Below are 13,694 nucleotides of genomic sequence, written 5' to 3' on the forward strand. Positions count from 1 at the left end.
ACTACCGAGCCTGGAGTTGCCTGGTAAGTCACTACTGCACATATAACTATTATATCCCATATAGTTGCATGTGTCACTGTACAATATGTAATGTAACATCATATGCAAGGCATGTATACACACATGCCACATACTATAGTATGCTACTCTGTGTATGCACACATGTGCATACTCCATAGTATATCCTATTGTACTGGCGAATGTGTTAACATGCACATTGCACCCTGTAGCTGTCATACAGGCATGGATAATGATCATACTGCTGTGTCACCCCTATATAGGTACCTCTGGTGTTCTGCTAAGACAGCAGGCCATTGCAGATGAGAGAGTTATAAGTATCAGGCATGTTAATGCACAGATCTATTCACCATGTGGCCAGTTAACACATGTGCACATAATGTATGGTCCGGTCACACTATACAGATCGTATCTGCAATCCATCACAATGGCTACCCATGTGCAATACTTACAAACTAAGTGAAACACCGACATGAAACCTCAGACACTGTCATTGCTAGATGTGTGGACAGCTGTGCATGCAATGGTGGAGGTGTTGTTCAATGTAGGAACATGTACTACACATCAGAACTACACATGTGGGGTACACAAACAGTACTACACAGTGATCTGGAGTATGGCCAGCCCACAGGATTCACCATTGTGGATTATGCCACTGCTATGAGTGCACACATTGTGATGTGCCATCTGACATGTCCATGACATGTAGTGGGCCGGCTGCAAAATTGTCTCACTATCCCATAAAACATACCCCACATACCAAACATACAACCCTTTGTCTGCATAACCCTGTGGACAGTGGAGTATATGACATCTATGGGTGTATGTCATATGGGACAACACAGACATGTGAGATAGACGGTCATTGCAACCGTTTAGCCAACACATGTTAACACATGGCCATGGAGGATGGCCAGAGACATTGGCTACACATGGTCCAACTATAGCCTTTGTTGAATGGTTATATTGCAGATGTGAAACAATGGACATCTTACAGACCTGTGCACAGCTTGTGGAGGCATAACATCATTCGATCACATAAGATGTGTTGAACATCTTGACTGTATCACAGCATGACAGTAGTCACCTGTACAGCATCCACATACATACACAGACAACCATATCAGGCCACAGATACAGTACATTTCCCTTGCTGCTGTTGGGCATCACTGTCAGCCATGCACCTCGTGTGTGTGGTACACAAATGTCATGTGGGACATGGTGTATTGACAAGTCTGCAATGTGTGGACATGGTTGCCAGGCAGCTAAAATATGTTTGCAGATGTGCAGGGTTGTCATCCGTATGGCCTTCGGTGACCTGTGTCACACATTCCACATCATAGTTTAGTGTGCATACACCTCAGCGACATGGGTCACAATCCACACTATAAATGTATTGTGTATGCGCACAGTCATGGCTATGCACTGTGTCTGTAATTCACACTGTATAGCAATAGAGATGCCTCATGATTCCATGCAATGGCACTGTGTCTGTACTTCACACTGTATAGCAATATAGATGCCTCATAATACCCTTCAATGGTCATGCACATCTGCTAACTGTGCATTGTATCTGTAGGGCAGACAGACAACACTGCAATGTAACACCATTACCTCACTGTATATGTGACAGGACACCATTGTGTTAAACATGTATGCATGTCAATGTACACGTCAGCAGATAACATGTTATACTACATGTTAATGTCAAGATCATATGCCACACATCAGCCATGTGTACTTTTAACCTGTGCTGGTCCACATGGTGTAACTCAGGGATGCATGCTTACTACCATGATTGTGTGAAATGCATGGCTTCTGCTATGACACATGCATGCTGTTGTGTGCAACCCTGGGATGTATTATAACTACCACTATTATTGTCTGAGCTGCATGCCGTCTGCTGTATCACATGCATGTCGCATGCCTTCTGTCAAATCACATTCATGGTATGTGTGTGTGTGTGTTTGTGTGTGTGTGTGTGTGTGTGTGTGTGTGTGTGTGTGTGTGTGTGTGTGTGTGTGTGTGTGTGTGTGCATGTGTGTGTGTGTGTGTATGTGTGTCTGTATTGTAATGTAGAGTCTTTGTTTGCCTTCACAGGTGATGTAGGTGCATTACCCTCCTGCGGTTCATATGATTTTAGTGTCCCCACAGACTCTAGCAGTGATGATGAACATATGCTTGAGGCACAGGCAGGGTTGTCAGGGGCTGAATCTGTGCCATTGGTTGCCATTCCACCTATATCCCCCTCATCTCCGCACACAGATCTCATGCCAACACATACACCATCACCAGTGGCCATAGAGGAAGGGCAGTTGGCATGTGGTAGCTTGGAACAGGAAAGTATGGTGGCTATGGAAGGTGTGTATTCACACCATGGTGTCAGACAAATGACTGGAGATGAGCCACACAGGCATGGGACCAGTGCTGCTCATAGGAGGACCTCTGGCTGACATGCCCCTGCAGGACAGAGCTCAGCAGCTGGTGTCACCAGATGCATGTTTCAGGCTGTAATGGCAACACAGGCACGTGCTGAACAGCAGAACAGAGAAGGGCAGTGGCTTCAGAGGGCTGCTATCTGTTCTTTAAATGACAACATCCAGGCATTGGCAAATGCTCAACAGCAGATTGCTGAGGTTTTGGACAGACGATTGGGTGACATGGTTGGAATCCTTGACCATGGCATGACAATCCACGAGCGTGAGCTGTCTGTGCTGGAACATCTGGTAGGAGTGAGGCATAGGGCACGTGGACGTAGGCCAGCTACGTCACCTGGTGCAGGTCTACGTGAATGAGCTACCTCACATGCCCGCTCCCATAGTGGCGGTAGCAGCAGCAGTGCAGCTGGTGTTACACTGTCCACACCAGGACACAGCAAGCCACGTGCACGTGGCCCTGGATGGTCCCAATGGGGACACGGTTCCAGTGGACATGTGTCATTGGACAGTACCCAATCTGCACCTCTGCCTGGTAGTGCCTGTGCAACCCCTGGCAGGCACAGGTCACATGTCTGTAGCCGGACACCATGAGTTGTAAAACCTGGTCTGTACAGTCTGGAGCTGTCAATAATACCCCTGTGTAGGCCAGATACATGGCAGAACTGTGTGCAGACATACACGCACACACCAGAAACATCTGTAGTGCACTGCAACACTCACATGCATAACAACCACACATGGCCAATTAGATCACAGGTCCTAACCCACACACATGATGTCATCCACTGGTGCAGCCTAGGTCCCTGGCAAACATTATCACCCTGTGCATATGATGATGCCTGTGCTGCATCCCTGTCATCCACACCATCGGTGCAGGGACATGCTCATATGGTCTGATGCACAGAGTGAACGAAATAGGAAGATAAGTGTAGATTACAATTGTTGTGTACTGTTGACATGCAGCAGACATACCATGTAGTACAGGTTTAGAATGCATTGTTTTCTGTTCACAGTATGTGTCTTGGTAACAACAGTAACAGCATGTTGGTAATGATGTCCTGCTTCCCTCCATCAGGTCTAATTGCATGTGCCATTGAGTGCCAGTGTTTGCAATTTCCCATGTGTAAATGTGGACTACTCACAGGTATGTATGGCAATACCAGCATGCTATTCGTAGCTTCAACCTCACTGTTAGAAAGGCTGACATTCCAAAGATGTCTACACATCTACTGATCCAGGAGCATGGGAGCTGTGTACTAAGCTACAGTGGCTAGAGATGTGACATCCATACCAGGTGACATCAGAGGTACAGTTACATGGGGTGGGGAGTTTACATAGCAGTCTAGCTGATGACAAGGGTAGAGGCCAGTTGATAGCTTGAGGTCTCACTGTGTAGCAGTGATACACATTCACATTACAGGATGAGAACACACAACTACAAGCACACACACACACACACACACACACACACACACACACACACACACACACACACACACCCATACACACTCACAGGTATTCGCACACATGTATTCAGACACACAGTAACATGCCCACACTCACGGGGTCAACAACTCTGTAACACACACACACACACACACACACACACACACACACACACACACACACACACACACACACACACACACACACACACACACACACACTTGATAGTGTTGAGGTGAGGACCCCTGCCTATGTGGTAATCACCATTAAAGTACTGTGCACCCACATGACGCGACACAGAGAGTACACATGTATAGGTAGTCAGTAATGCCTAAGATCAATGGCATCAACAGGGTAGTAGATTGCATCAACTGGAGGGGTTAGGGGTCCTATCTGTTCACTATGGTAACATACATCCTTAGTCCATGGACCAGACAGCCATACATACATACACACACACACACACACACACACACACACACACACACACACACACACACACACACACACACTGTGGAGTCCATGAATGCACCTATGTCATGCACATACAGATAGCTCACATGTGTGTGATACACACCCCACCCCTGCCTATGTCTTGCTTTCTACACTGCAGAATGTACAGATCTCTACAACAGTGTACAGGAGTGTGAGTAACAATTGGGATGTATTCCCCACCATACATGGCATATATGGACACACAAGCAAGCACACATGGCAGTAATGTGAATCAAACACCTGCTATCTTATGATACGTATGACAGACATACAGCAGTATTGCCCACATTACAATGTGTACCATCGCTACCTTTGGCAATTGTGCTGATATATGCACACGGGTGGTCTTAAGTGTTACAGGTGTCAAGTGATTTACAGTCAGTGACACTCTGACCTCTGGTGTAGGTTGTATGTGTGCTCCTTCAATTAACAGAAACATAGCTTAGTGTTTGCACATGTTATTGTAGGATGGCTTGTGACACACCTATGAGTTGTCTTCAGCAAACATCCATCTGCAAAGATGGCCCACCACTTAGTTATGTCCACACATCCGTCCATACCTGATGTACATCTTACCATACTGTCAGTAAATCACCATATACAGTTCGCAATGATGGGGCTGCATTGCAACTGCATGTTGTAGTAAGACACACGTCACCTGCAAACATCAGCTACTGCACACGCATGGTAGCTGAATGCGCACCACTACATGTACATGTGTGTAGGTCCTACATTCCTGTCATTTAGCCATGTTTGTAGGCATTGCAATTGGTGGACTTGTGTGATGACATATATGACATATGTACTGTTGTATGATATGATAGTTGTTATGGGTAACCAGTACAGAGGGAATGTTAACTCAGTCAACACTGATATCACACCTTATGTACTGTTAGCATTCAACAGCCATGGACCTACTTTCCATGTGCATGTGTGTAATTGCTGTAGCTACCTGTCTGCATGAAGGGCAGCAACAGCTATGCTATGTACATATGTGTTTTGTGTGTGTGTGTGTGTGTGTGTGTGTGTGTGTGTGTGTGTGTGTGTGTGTGTGGCATGTACATATCCACAGCAGGTACATGTATGTCATATCAAAACATGAGGGTGTTTACTGGTGTACAGCAAAAGTCATCTGTTACTGCTGTATATGACCCAGGGCCCCTGTTATGTGTACAACCGACCTGGTTACGAACAGTGGTATAATTGAATTGCATAACACATGATGCAACTGTGTCAGTACATGGGTAGTCTGCACAGTTGATGTAGAGCTAGGTACAGTCCACTGGTCATGGGTCACATGGTGTTGTACTAATATATGTTCTACCACATGTATGGATGTGGGTTGCTGGTCCAAGGACATGGTGATGTCTGAGGGCTACATCCTAGAATGTGGCTTTTGACACTGTGATCTGCACCTAACACATCTGTGATGCCTTTTGTGGGTGTACTGGTTAGTATATGTGAGTGGCCTTCATGTATGTGGGGACACCACCACCTGGAGCAGTCTGTACTGGTGTTATGGCCCACATGTCTATATCCGAGGTATACGGTGGTAGTGCTATTGTGCACAACTGAGCCTTCAGCCAGGTGTTCCTCACTGCACAGATGTCAGTATTCCCCATTGTTGGATCTACATTGGGCAGCTGTGATTACGAATGCTACAAATCTAGCACTGTTTAGCATACACATACAATGCAGTTGTCCTCTAAGTGTCAGGGTGTTAACCTGGTCTCAGGACATTTGTCTATGAATGGCACTATATCGGCGAAGTAGCCACTCCTGGTAGGACATCACCACGGGTGGTATTAGATGGCACAGTGGTGCAGCAGTAGCGTTGTCGCCACACAGCAAGAGGTTCTCCGGTTCGATTCTCGGCTGGGGTGCCTTCTGTGTGGAGTCTGCATGTCCTCCCTGCATTCGTGTGGGTTTCCTCCGGGTGCTCCGGTTTCCTCCCACATTACAAAGACATGCATCTGGAGCCTTTCTCCCTGGGCCTCTGCTGAAAATTTATTTAATTCCAAGTCGGACTTTCCTGGTTAACAAATGATAAATAAATAAATAAATAAATAAATAATAAATTAGTGTGCCAGGTTTAGATTGGTACATCTAAGGTGACGGACAGCAGCAGATGTTGTGTAGAAGACCGGTGTCAGATATATGTAGTGCAGCGTTCCTGCTAACAATGACAACTATCAATACTGGAGTCCATTACAATGTGTTGTTCACATCTAACTGTAATAGCATGGCCACTGTGCCCTTCCGTGTTTAGAATCAGAGTGCATACAAAACAGCCCTGTGCTACTAAGTGTGTGAGCATGCCCAGTATAATGTTGTGTAGATGGACACATAGTAGCACACGGCCGTTTGGAATGCACTAAGTGTGTGAGCATGCCCAGTGACACCTTGTGTCGGTTATGTGCCTCTATGTGTATGGGCATGGCCATTGTAACCCTGTACAGTGATAGTAGTCGTCCAGTCAACAGATGGCCATACCCCACTTCAGGATGGATTCCTACATTGAACACACTGGTTCACAGGTATGTACATCGTAACTGCCAGCATCCATGTCAATGTCCGCATTCCTAGAAGGTCATATTGACAGTCTTGAAAGGTGTAGTGTCTGTGCCGTGGCTCGTATCTCTGTAGTATTGTAATAGTGGTCCATAGATAGGCAGTTGTCCTGAGCACACCACTGGTGTGTGTTTGTCTCTATCTGCCTGGGGACAGAAATATGCTTTTAGACTGCTCACACTCCATACAATCCCTATCGCTGTCTTTGCCAATGCTGATTATGTCACCCACCTAGACATACACCTCTGGGAGTGCTGTGTCCCAGTAATCTTGGTAGCGTGTTCTGTAACTGCGTAATGCTGTAGTGTGATAAGGTAGTTAGGTCTGTGTTCTAATCCCAGCCATGCCAACTGTGTGTGTGTATCTCTGTCTGCCTGGGGATAGAATAATGCTTTTAGACTGCTCACACTCCATACAATCCCTATCGCCGACTTTTCCATTGTTGAAGATGTCACCCACCTAGAAGTACACCTCTGGGAGTGCTGTGTTCTAGTAATCTCTGTAGAGCGTTTTGTAACTGCGTAATACTGTAGTGTGATAAGGTAGTTAGGTCTGTGTTTTAATTCCAGCCATGCCAAGTGTGTGTGTGTGTGTGTGTGTGTGTGTGTGTGTGTGTGTGTGTGTGTGTGTGTGTGTGTGTGTGTCTCCATCTACCTGGGGACAGAATAAAGCTTTTAGACTGCTCACACTCTATACAATCCCTATCACCGACCTTTCCATTGCTGATGATGTCACCCACCTGGAAGTACACCTCTGAGAGTGCTGTATCCCACTAATCTCGGGAGTGTGTTCTGTAACTGCTTAATGCTGTAGTGTGATAGAATAGACAGGTAGGTGTTCTATTCCAAGGTATGACAGGTGTGTGTGTTTGGCAGTCATATCCTATGTGTTGGTGTCTGTGAGTGGCTAGCTCCAGGATGTGTTGAGGAGCATGTTTTGTTGTTTTCCTATATAGTGGCCATAAATGTCACAATCGGCCAAGAGACTGGGTTGGCAAGACATACACATACATTCGGCAATAGGTCTGGTGAGTAATGTCAACAGCCCTAATCTTACCCTTAATAAAGTCTGAACCCTTGTGATGCCACAGAAACACACTTGCCTTGATTTTAACACCAGTACATAATGCAGGAGGTTCATGTGGTTTCCTTTTCATTCTTGTCTAATGCTTTGGTGTCACGTGGTCCGCTGTGGAGATATATATTTATATATATATTCTATAGCTATGTATGTATATGTATATGTGTCTGTGTATATATATATATATATATATATATATATATATATATATATATATATATATATATATATATATATATATATATATATATATATATATATATCCAAAAAAATAGCCAAACAAAACTAGAAAAAAGCAGTCAAAATGGCAGAAAAAGCAACAACTGAAGAAAACTTGAAAGAATCACAGCTGTGATTCTTTCAAGTTTTCTTCAGTTGTTGCTTTTTCTGCCATTTTGACTGCATATATATATATATATATATATATATATATATATATATATTTATATATATATATATATGGGTCTACCTGTGATGGTCGACAAGCCATTTGATCGACTTTCATTTGATTGACAATTCATTTGGTCGACAGGCAGATTTGCCCCCCTCCCCAATGTTGTGTGACCCTGGAGTTGATATATGTAGTTAGGGGGGGTGTGGGGGGCTTTGCCCCCCACATAAAACTGCTTGTCGACCAAATGAACTGTCGACCAAATGAGTGTCGATCATATGGCCTGCCGACCATGTGATAGGGATCCATATATATATATATATATATATATATATATATATATATATATATATATATATATGTGGAAATTAGCACACATAAATCTACATGATGGAATACATGTCATGTATGTATATCTGCCATGGCTTAGTGGTAAAGCACATCGTCTGTGGTGTGCAGGGTCCTGGGTTTGAGCCATGCAGAGACCGGTTGTTTTGTTGCTGGGAAGAACATTGAATATGGTGATAGTAAGGTGCTTTTAATCAGTTGTGTGCGGGTCTGCGTGACAGTAAGCAGTGGTTATTTTTGGGGAGGCTCAGTATGGGTCATTTAGCTATGCATTAGAAGACAATACTATGCAAATGAGATGGAAAATAGTGAATCTCTTTTATCCCCAGGGTATGATGCAGATCCCAAGAGTCTATGTGTATAGATAGCCGAGTGCAGGACTCGAATATAGGTGAAAGCATGGGGGGGGGGTGTCAGGCATACTATACATACATTGGAGTCCTGTGTCTTGGGATTGCTCCTGGCTTAGCATGCCTAAGCTATGGGTATGTCTATACATGCCTACTGCAATTGGGAGGGACAACAGCAGTAGGAGAGTAGTCAAGGTGAACAAGCTGGGCAAACAGGTGATAATTATCACAATCAGCAGATTACAGGCCCAGCCCAGCCCAGAACAATACTATAAAGTGAGCAAGCACCATACTCTCGGGTTTTTCCACACTCTACACCACCGGTGTATACCTGTGGGAAAATTTTACGAAACAATCCAATGAAATGAGAAGGGCTGCAGCAGGCAACGTAGACCAACATGTGCAGGAGGCTGAGGGTGGTGAGGATGTGAATGCTGCCAAACAACCCTCAGTGAGGAGACAGAGAAGACTGTGCTGACCCAAGGTAACCTACCAGGGGCTATATGAGCTGGAGATAGTGGAGCGCTATGGGATGGACAGAGACCTCCTACAGCAGAGTGTTGAGCTGTGCCGGCCACACCTGACACATCGAAAAGGCCGAGGAGAACCCATCCCAGTGGATACCAAGGTATGTGTAGGCCTAGGTATACTAGCCACAGGTACCTCCCAAAGCACAACTGGGGATATCATGGGGATCTCACAGGCATCTGTGTCCAGAGTATTACACCAGTTCCTGGATGCCATGTCACCACATGCCACTGAGCACGTACATTTCCTCAGCACACGTGAGGTGTTGACCAGCAATATGCGTCTCTTCCACCAAATGGCAGACTACCCTGGGGTAGTGGGTGCTATAGCCTGCATGCACATACGCATCAAAGCACCACCTGGGTAGGGCCTGCATTAACTGCAGGAGCATCCCCTCCATCAACTGCCAGGTCATATGCGATGCCTAGGGCATTATACTGAATGTGTGTGCTGGCTGCCCTGGAAGCTATGATGATTCCGATATATGGCATCTGACACAGCTGTACAACAGCTTTGTTAATATGGCCATCCCCTACGGTCACCTAGTGGGGGATGCTGGGTACCCACTGGAGCCGTGGCTGTTGATACCCATCAGAAATGCACACACACCTGAACAACTATGCCATAATGAGGCACACGCACAGGCAAGACATATAATAGAGCATGTGTTTGGGATGCTCAGGTCGCAGTTCCAGTATCTGGACACATCCAGTGGAGCCTTGCAGTATTCACCAGCTACATGCACCCAAATTGTTATGGTATGTGCTATGCTACACAATATGATCCTGCGGAAACAGCTGCAGCAGGAACAGCATGGGGCAGGGCCACACAGCCCCTCACCAATGCCAAGGCCTGTACAGGCACAGAGTGACACAGAGGAGGAACAACCTGAGCCAGACCCAGTTGGCAGAAGGAGGTGTGCCCAGTATGACCTGGCCTTGGCAAAGAGGCAACACATAGCATATGCACTGACACAGTAGGTACCCAGGGAATGTCACCCTCTCTGACTCGTACAGACAGTAAAAGGGATGCCAAACATGACACTACCTGTGCTCAGCCATGTATAGGAAGTGCACTGTGTGCATCCGACATCGGCAGCCCTCCAGCACCATCCTCAGGTCTGGCACACCCTCAAGGTAAGTCAATCAACCTACCAATTGGTAGTTGTATTAGAATGTGTTGTTACCTGTAGCTATGGTATGGATGTGAGCATGCAAGGGAATTTGGTGGCCGAATGTTAAGGCAGCAGACAGTACACATCCATAGTGGCACCATGACATCTGTAGCACATACCGGGGGTCACCATAGTAGCCAGTAGTACACAGGGTGTCATAACCCACTGCGGGTAATGGGCTGAATATCATGTGTGTCCATACAGCCCACACAAGTCTCAACCAGGTGGGCAGGTGTAGACCAGCACAGACAAATGATGTACTATGGCCTCTGAATATGCTCGATGGATGACCCCCCCCCCACAGACCCACACAGACAGACTACAGCAGACCAGGCAGTTGGATGTAGGTTGTGAAGGCTAGGGTTTCTGAAACTAATATGTTGGAAATTAAAGCTAAGATCTGGAGTGCACTGGTATGCATCTAGCCAGCACAATAGGTAGGCCTACACACTGAAATGGAGTGCCTGACATACCAGTACAGTAGTAGCAAATGTGTACAAGTGTTAGCTGTACCCCCCTTCCAACGTACACATGTAACAGTCAGGTGTGCCCCCCCGGTGCTGTGTAGGAATGTGGATACAGTTGGATGTCCCCCCACACTGTGCAGAAATGTAGCAACAGTCAATGCCACATGACCGATGGATAGCCTGCAGACACAGAATGCCACCTGTCAGTGTACAATGCAGAGGTTGGCACCACAGTACTGACTACCTGGACATGTAACACATGCGATACAGTTGACCATACTGGGCATGCTCAAGCACATGAAGGAATGACGGCAATGTCAGTCGACAACATGCGGAATGGTCATACTGGGCATGTTCACACATGTAAACACAAGACAGCCAGGTCTCCAAACACCAGTGGTCCGGTCATATCCGCCGGTACATTGCTATACTGTTGGATGACTGTGCTGTATGGTATGTATGTGGTACTGTATATTGTCTGTATATTTGCCATGGTGTATTGGTAATTCACATTAGCTGTGTGCACAGGTGTTGCTACCAACACTTGCAAAGGATGGTTATTTGTTTGTGGCCAGAATGAGCCCACTGGATACGAAGTGAGTAAGGCACATTGAAGCAGTTGGGAGCGGTTGTGCATGGGTTTGCATGGTGTTAAGCACTGCTGACCTCTGGTTACAGCTTCTTACACTTGGTTAGACTCCACATTTCTTTACCAGTGCAATACTCGCATACTGGTAGCCAAACACGCTTACACCCGCTCGCTCCTGCACTTGCACATTGGTGCTTGCATGTGTCACTCACGCTGGGTGGGTGGGTGTGATCCCTTGTGATGCTTATTACATCGGACTACATGACTACAGTATGGCTGACCATTAGGCGATGGCATGGCATTCTACTGTATGGAATCGACGGCCTGTCCAGTGAGTTAATCATATTGTATGCGTGTTCCTCATACAATCTGCACAAATCCAGCTGATACATGGGAACCGATACTCTGCAATGCAGACAAGTAAATTTGTTTTTGGACCAACATCCGTCTGCCGGGTCATGCTACCACATACCTATTGTAGGTTTGCCACCTTTTAAATTGGCTGTGGTGAGACTTTAGGATTAACACCTGTCCCACTTTGCGTGGGACAGTCCTTCCTTAGGCGTATGTGTCATGCGAAAATAATCAATTCATAGCAAATGTCCTGATTACAGGACAATATCATATTCTATGTTTCTCTAATAGTTGCATGTAACAGTTATTGTATATATGACACTTCTATATGTTATGTGAAGTAGCATAAGCAACTGGACTGTTACTAGACTTAAGCTTTTATTTGTGCTGTTACGTATAGTTCTGTACTATGCATGGCTGTAGGTATGTTCTGACCTGGTACGTATGACATTTCTACAGAGCAGGTCCCACTTTGCCCATTTGGAAAGGTGGCAGCCCTATAGGACCTATATGTAGAGATGTCAAATTTGGCAAGACAACACATACCCACAGCCAGTAGAAAATAGACTACTTCACCGGTTTGCATAAGTAAAGGTTATTCTTGTAGCATTATAGCTGCTAATACTGTTTCCTATAACATCTAGGTGTTTCAGATACAACATAATTGTTTTATGCAACCACTACAGACAATATATGGATTCTTTGCCCTAAATCACAGGCCATGTGCCATAATAACATTTATTTTGCAGGACACAACTGCCCAAAGGGGAGTGTCGCTTGCAAAGGTGAACAGGTAACCCCAACCTGTTATGCTATCATCTACCTAAGGTAGTCGGCGGTATATGCGCTTTCCATCACTAGCAGACCTCACATACGAATGCGGGAGAATGAACACTGAATTAGGGACACTGCATAACACCCTCAGGGACACATTTAGATAACTGGTACTATTAACCTGACACATTGACAGTCCCAGAGCATATGTATTCATACACATTTGTCGAGGTACATGCTGTTTATGACTCATACATGTTATCATTAGTCATTACGTGTATTCCGCCACCTGTCGACCTAATATCACAAGTTCTGGAAAGGTTTAGTTAGGACTGTGTTAGATTCTGATTTGTAATCACGGACATCCATGATAATCAGGTATAGTTCACTGATATAGTCCCTATGTGTTCCCCCAATGGTTTACGGACTATCCAGTAGATGTGCTCTTACGGTTTGGGAGGTATGGGCATCTGCTATGCCCACATAGGAATATTAATTACTTCCATGGGGCGGGCCTAATACATCTCTGCCAACCAACACTTGCACACTAAGGCCCATTATTGCATACCCATGATTCCCCTACCTGACACCCCCTCTACAGCACTCATCCTTACTGTGAGCGCAGCTGGGGTATGAATACACCCCTACAGACTGCCCACTCTCTCCGTCTC

Source organism: Protopterus annectens, chromosome 1.part1 (assembly GCF_019279795.1).
Source record: "Protopterus annectens isolate FY-2018-M chromosome 1.part1, PAN1.0, whole genome shotgun sequence".
Lineage (NCBI taxonomy): Eukaryota > Metazoa > Chordata > Ceratodontiformes > Protopteridae > Protopterus > Protopterus annectens.